Genomic DNA, 8,227 nt, shown 5'->3' with positions numbered 1-8,227 from the left:
TTCATATGAAGCACTTCAAGGAAAAAGTCCAGAGAGGCTGACTAAACAAGGAATAATAAACTAGATCTCCCTCAAGTACTGCCAAAGCCACTAGACACAACTGCTTGTATAACTACAGTACTATTGCTTCTGCTTTTCTTCCTCTCCAGCATGTACTATAACTAAGGCGCCCACACAAAAATATTCCTCCCTAGTTATGTATTCAGTTCAAGTGCACTTAGTATGCAGAAAAGTTTAAGGCTTGACCTCGGTTTTGCGTCGAAAGAAATTTGAAAATGAATAAAACAGGCTTCTCTGCATGTTACTTCAAATATAGAACTGGTGTACATGATGTATTCTTCCATAAAAGCTAATGGCTGTAATGCAGACAATAAGAATCATTGACCCACTTAATCGCAGTTCTATGTCACGCTGTGACAGTGCGAAAATTCACCACAACTGTAGGATCAAATGCAGGGTAATAGCTGGGCTCCTTCCATTCCCCCTCCTACAAAATGCATGTCAGTCTAGCACTTATGAAATGCAGTCAAGCTGCTTTTCGCAAGCCAGCACAAATATGTGAATAACAGATTGAAATTGATGTGAGGATCACCTTGGTGTATCCAGTAGTTGTTTGGTTACGAAGTCTCCTGTAGAGGGCAAATTTCCTGGCCATCTGTCAGTAACACGTCAGTCGCCTCACACGGCAGGCACTCTGACCAGCTCAAACGCTTCAGAAAGCAGCTGAACAATTGTTCCCAATGTGATGTTAAATATTCTGCTCTGAAAGGAGGCTTGAAGCTAAAGTGTTTCACGTCTGTTTCAGTCAGGGGTCCACAAAGTTGTTTGGAAATGATGGGCATATACTAATTCTGTTCTCGCTGTGATAAAATTGCAGTTATTATAAATGATGAATTATAGTGCGCACGTTACTCTATAGCACTCAAAATAATAGTTGATGCATGGCATATGTATAGTACACAATTCCTTTTTAACCTTTACCCAGGTAAATTAACTACAAACACCTCTTTACAGCAAATGTCTGGAAAAAGTACTTTAGATGTGGGAGCTGCCTTAATTGTATAACAATCTTGTATCACAAGCTACTGGGCAGCTCTTGTGCAGGTGAGGTTCAGTGCCTTGCACATAGTGGCTGTCACTCCAGTCAGAGGCTGAATAGGACAAAAGTGCCTATGAACTTTTATATGTTGTGTGAGTGAAATGAAAATTGTCAAAGGTCATTTTATACAGTGGCTCCCCATGCTTTGAGACCTGTATTGAGCCTCCTCATAGACAAGATTGGCAGTGGTGTTATAAAAAGACGTTTTCGACACTGACATCATCCAGAGCCACCGGGAGGCCACTTTTCCCTCTCTCTCTCCGTTCCAGTCTGGTAGCTACCCACTGTCTGAAGCCAATGGCTGGAAGCACAGCTAAAAGCTCTCAGTGTGATAAGGTAATGTGGAGTCGGAGAGAGAGAGGGCGAAAGAGTGCTGTATCAGTGGGACCATATATACTGATTATACAATGATGAGGAAATGGTCTAAAAATAAAAACAAATGGAGAATGCTAGATGATATCACTGCACCCAGATTGCTGACTGCAGTGTTTGGAGTCATATCCAGATGGTTATGAAGCAGGGATGACGGTGGGAGCCAAGACTTACTGCTGTCCTCTCAACCGACCTTTCTGATGTCACGCTTGATAAGATAAAAGAGCATAGCAATCTGTTGTATCTGCAAATACATGATGAATTATGAACAAAAGTGGGAATATTAAATTGAAAAGAAAATTGAATGACGTTCCTACTGTGCTTTTTATCTGTAGTAGCTGGCAAAATTAAGCTTTAAAAGTAAAGTTGGGTCATTCATTTAGTAACGTTTCAGCTGTTCACTGTACCTACTATTGTTTTGTATTATAGGTGTTAATGTCCACTCCAGGCTTTTGGACACCTGTAAATGACAGCAGGAGAGAGAAAAAAAACTTGCATATTGTGATGGTGTAATTTGTTCAGCCTTCACTATTTGCAGATGGTGCCACCAGTCTAGATTACTGTTATAGCAACCGCTCCCTTCTCTCTACTCTCACCTTGTCTTCACTCCTTCGTAGCTCCCCTCCACCACCAACACTGTGCACACACATACATGTACACATTTGTCTTTTTCTCTCTGTATCTTCCCTTCTGCTTCCTTGTCACTCCCCATCTTACTTCCTCTCTCCCTCTCTTTTTTCTCTCTCCCCCTTGTTTTCCTTTATCTGTCCTTAGTAAGATGGATGTGTGCATTCCCAGGGCAGATGGCCCTGTTGTTACTCTGTGTACCCGCCTCACACTTTAACACCCGGCCTCCTTGTCTGGCCTGACGGGCCATTGCCTGGGGAAAGGACTCTACTTCTACACCAAGCAGCAAACGTGTGTTGTGCAGCTAGCCGCAAGGGTGCTCACAGCTTTTTTGTAAGGGAGTAGACTCCAGCAGACTGTGTGCCAAATACACAGATGGGGTCTTTCTTTAAGGATCACAGATTTTCCTTACAGGAAAGCTTAAATATACATTAATTTACAGTGAGTAATTTATTTTGTCAACATTTACTTATGGATACGTTTATATATTTTCAGTATATATTTCCAAAGTAACATACATACTTAAAAAAAGATAAAGAGTACAAGAGGAGTTGACTGCAACCAGTAAAAGGTGGAAGGTTGTATTTTTGGACTGTATTCACTTTAGTAACTACATTAGATTAGTGACACCTGCTGGAAGTTCTCTTGTAGCAGCCTTTTCTTGTTTCATTTCTTGTTAGAAAAGAATTCCTCAAAGATGAGCAACTTGAGCCCAGACCACAGTATCTTAATGGTGTAGACAATTGCCAGGTTCAAGTTCAAGTTCAAGTTTTTAGACCAAAGTAATTATAACAAAGGTTTGTCTCATTTCAAAGATCCCTCCAATTATGGCCAAAAAATGTAGCTTTCATTGTTTGAGGACACAACAGTATATTCCTTGTAGTCCTATACATCCCCAAATCAATTATGTTTTTGACAGTTGTTGTAATCAAGTGTCTAATTCAGGGCCATCCTCACCAACTTCTAAATTCAGGAAATACTGCAAGAGCAGGTCATACTGTACTTGCCATGTATTCACTTTCACAGTCATCACTCAGTGGTAAATATATCACTTTTTGTTGCAGAGAAATAAAAAATACATACATATATATTTACTAATAACCTGGTACATTATTTGCCAGTTGTCCGTCTCATGTCACAGTGAAAAATCACCACACATAATGATGATCAATGAGCTTGTCACAGGTTCCGACATAGATTTAACACTTTGTTTGCTTTTTAAGGGCAATGTCTTAAAATATTTGACTTTACAGGTTGAGGAGGACTTCCTGAATGCACTGACTCTCCATTGCCATCTTCTGTCCCAGAGTTTGTTAGACATAATGTATGTAAGTATTTATGTTACCTGACATCATTTTGTGACTTGAGTTACTTGAGAGAGAATAAGTGCGAAAATGATGTATGTGTTTGAGATACATTCTTACTTACTTACATTGTACTTACCAGAAGCTTCCAGATGTTTGTCTTTCTTTACTAAACAGTGATTAATTCAAGATTTATGATTTCTTTGAATATCTTATGCTAATGCTGCCTGTTAATATTCTAAATTCCCAATTCCAACTGCCTTTTACTGCTTACCCTGAAATAACCATACTTAACTTTCCATGAAAAAAATAGTACACTTAAAGTAGGAAATAGTGTCCCACATAATTACCATGTTTTGTACTTTATTCCAAAACTGTGTCTCTTTGTGTTGTACTGTATGTACTGTATGTGTAGTGTTACATGTGTAGTTCAGTGTGGATGGACATCTTTTGATTCTATTACATGTACATTGTGGTTAATTATGAACACATCTGGGATGTTTCTTTGAAACGTCCTGTTTAATAATACTTAAACACCATTTGCCCTTTTCAATTACTGTATGTAAGTGTTGCTGCATGTTCTGCATGTGTTAAATCTTTTTTTTTTCCTCCTACCAAATAACTACCTTTTGATTGGGCACCATTTTGCATGATGGCAACCTGTGCCTTTTTGATTGATTTCTTCCATTTCATTGCCATGATAAACTTTTATAATAGCTATCATTTACTGGCAGCATGTGTGGTCCTCTTTAGGAGATCTGTGCTTGATTTCTACTCAGTCATCTAAGGATGGTAAATCACTGGGTACACATAAATTATATTAGTGAAATCGCATGTGGTATAGGCCTTTTGTGTGCACATATGTAAATCCAGCTAGGGATGTTCAGCTTTGCGAAATTGCAGTCTTTGTCTACCCTCTAACCATACAATTTCTTTCATTTCAATCTCTGCACGCCATTGGAATATTGTCCCTTTGCTGCTCCTATCATATGTAATGAATGTGCTGCCCCAAAGGTGAAAACCATAATTGATTAAAAACCATAATGTTTTTTCATGCCTCAGTGTAGTCAGTGATAAGGATATCTGTGTGTGTGTGAGTGTGTAGGTGTCCTGTATGTGTGTGTGTGTGTTTGTGTGTGTGTCTGTATGTCTGCCGGTCTGTGTGGACAGGACGGGACATCAAAGTCGCGTTAGCTGTGCCTCTCTTTCATCCTGGCTAATGAAGAAGCTGTGAGTGTGCTTCTGGGTTACACTGGGACATGCACAGCGAGGTCACTTCAAAGGCGGGATAATGACGGATTAAGTCTAAATCATGGCCGCGCTTTAGTCGCTGTCTCACATCTAGCTTGTCGCTTTGCATTTTATTAACAAATCATCGCAAGATGATCTGGTAAAATGTGCCTGCCTTAATTTCCCTTGTCCATCTTACTCTGCGCAAATCCTCTACATCCAGATTAGTGGATCGTGGTGGGCAGAGTGGTGGGCCTTTTTATAAACCCTTGATGTTGATGAAATATTCTTTCATTAGTGTCCATGTATCTCCCCATGTATTCATGTTTTAATGCACTGCTCTCTCTGCAGTTCCTCATTGCTTTGTGTTGTGTCCTTGACAGTGATGCAGCTTTTCATTTATGGTAGCCCTACAGCTTGCAAGAAATATATTCTATCCTTGGCTAGTTCTATTCTGCATTCAAAATTAACCTACACACCCACAGGCCTTAGCTCGCAGTCGATGGACAGGTAAAGCAGAAAATTCTGCAGGGGTGCAGACTTTTCACCTTTTGGCGAAAATTGCTGTTTTGAATCCAAAATAGGTCATAGGTCAGTTTTTGGAATTGGTGGTGGGGGGACTTGTTAATTAGCCTGATAAGGTGAAGTTGTTTTGATTTGGATGTAACATTAGGTGTTAATGTTACTTCCATGGAGTCTAATGTTAGCTAGCGTACTTGTTATTTCAAATTCCACTTGTATAACGTTACTGACTTTAGATCTCTGGGACTACTTGTTAAACGTTACTAATGTTACCATTTTGCAGACGATTACAACATAAGTTGAGCACCTCAGCCAAAGTGCCACCTTAACATTAATGTTAATTTTCTTTATGCTAAGATAATATTAGCAAGGCTAATACTGTTATAACCACAACGTAATTAAACAATTTGCTTTTGGATTTGTTTTGGAACATGAGACTAATTCATGAGACAGTGGTGTAGACATTTAACCTAGCTAAAATGGACCTACATAACTTATGATGTAGTTAAAAGGAACGCTTGTCACAGTAGCCTGATTATGTCGCTTGAGAAGGGGGAAAATGCCAAGCTCACTGAAAATGACAGAAGCTGAATTGAAATGACCGTGTGACAGTTTTTCTTTTAGTTGTAGTGGTTGTGAAATCATTTTATAAACGTCATCTATGCCCTGTCTTTTAATTGGCCAAACAGCAGTTAAAATAGCTGTAAAGAGCAAAAACTACATTCATTTTTACTAGCTATTATGGAGCTCTTAGCAGTCTTATGTTTAAGACGCTGGCACATCAGTGTATAACCCTCAAGTTCTTTGACCTCAGGCCTGCTGTGCCTGTGTAGTTACAGGTATGTAGGACGCACTCAGGGAAGTCTAATTTCTGCTGGAGTGATTTATCCTCCTGTAGAATTCCTAAGAGCACTCAAACACTCAGACACTCTCGTCATCAACACATACCAGCAGTTATAATCAAGGGGACCCACGCAGGCTAGCCACCAAAATGCTTGTTTGTGATCGAGAGGTGCAATGTCAGGAAATATTTGATACATTTCAACAAAAGTTTCAGGTGAAATGGGTGTTAGTGTTCAAGGTTCAAGACTGCGTAACACTTCTCCTGAACGTTGTCAGGATAAATCTAGACTAGTGCTGAAACGACAATTATAATTATTTTAACAACTATTTTAATCATCGATTTGTTTTGTTGAATTGTTTAAAGCCCTGAAAACTTCAAACGTTTTTGATAACATTAAATATTCATAACTAAATAGTCAACTCAAAATACTCAGCTAATATACTTCATCAGGACTGTGTGGGTGTGGTTTGATCAGGCTAACAGACTAACATAAGAAAACAATTAGAATTAGATTTTGATTCAGATATTGCTAAATCCTGATTGGTGTAGAGAAGTCTGTGACATCACCTTTTCTCAATCATGTAATGCCCACTTCAAACTAGTTAGAAGCGCACCAACGTAAATATAAATACAGAAATCTCTTTGAAATAGCCAATACTGTTCTGACTTTGGCAGATTATTTTGTGTTCATGAAGGACCCCATTACTCATGGTAAGAAGCTGATTGAGAAAATAGGTTTTCAGGGACTTTAAGTCATTTATCAAGCAAAACTGCACGCTTTTCACCTCTTAAGTGTGATGATTTACTGCTTTTCTTTGTTTTATATAATTGGAAATTGAATATCCTTGTGTTTTGGACTGTTGGTCAGACAAAACCAACCAATTTGAAGACATCACCTGCTCCTGCTAAATTAATTCACCCAATACAGACACATAATCCAACACACTGTACATACATTAATAAGATACACTGTATAAATGTTGAAATTAATACTTAGTAGAGGATTATTAGAGCTGAAACTGGGTTGTCCAGCCCCTGTCCAGAGAGGGAATCAGCAGAGCCTCATTTGTTGGAGGCTCTGTGGCAGCACCCATTTCACCTGGGTTCTCCCATGTTAAATTGGGCTCATTATGTGATTAACTTAGCAAATTTACCCCTTACCCTCAAGGCACAGCTTTGTGCACTGGCCGACCACAAACCTTCCCAAAGTCACTCCATCAGCGAAACCACAATGTCAGCATTTAGGCCGGCCATCACATTCCACTAGGAACTTTTCATTTTCCAGCAGAAATGCCCGTTTGCCTATATTAACCTCTATACCTTTGACTCAACACACCGCTTTTAAAAATGCAGCAATTCATTCTAGGATGATTAGCAATATATCATTGTTTCCTTAGAAATGCTCAGTATGCATATTATGTTGCTTATCACACTTTATACTGTATGCTTAGCATGATTTCTGCAAGCTCTGTAAATTGTATTATGCATGGCCTGTGTTGTACCATTTGAATTGATGTTTGCATTCAGACCTTAGCCCCACAATTTAAAAAACATTTTCTGTATGAAATATAAATCTAAAAAAAAGTGTGCGTTGCAATGCAGCAGTCTGTTCGTCTTTAGGTGTTGCCTTTGCTTGTCAAATCAAGCACAACTGTGGAGTTAGTGGAAAGAAACAGTAGATTGTCCAATCCAACACACAATATCTAATATTTTGAAAGCTGCACTTGTGTGTTTGTGGGTTCATATATATTGGTTTCATTTTGTTGACGTCCTTGGAGAATAGTATGGAAAATGAAAGGAAGATGAAATACAAAGTCCATGATGTTAATCTATCCTGTCATCGCTGAAATCTCACAGGTCCTCTGTGGGCTCTCTGACAGTCAGATGAAATGGCCAGTAAAGTGCCAATTTTACCAGACCACTTGTTATTTGCCAGCAAAGTCATAGGTTTCGCTTCCTTGTTTTAATAACCAATGGCAGAGGAGGTGATGAAGGGGGGGAAGGCGTGTGTGTTTGGGGGTAGAGCAGGAGAGGAGGGGCAGTAGGGTAGAAGAGAAGTTTACAAATGGGATCCATCATTTTTCATGCACAGAGGTGACATCCCTCTGTCAGCCAATTTCGCTCCGATAGCCCAGTCCCTTGGTTCATTGATATCTGCATTAGGAACCTTTTGTTAAAGGTCTCATCTAAATGCATTGAAAAACTCCTTCCTTCCTCTGTGTACCTCCT

The sequence above is a fragment of the Siniperca chuatsi genome, linkage group LG15 (assembly GCF_020085105.1).
Source record: "Siniperca chuatsi isolate FFG_IHB_CAS linkage group LG15, ASM2008510v1, whole genome shotgun sequence".
Taxonomy (NCBI): Eukaryota; Metazoa; Chordata; class Actinopteri; order Centrarchiformes; family Sinipercidae; genus Siniperca; species Siniperca chuatsi.
This window is presented reverse-complemented; position numbering follows the sequence as displayed.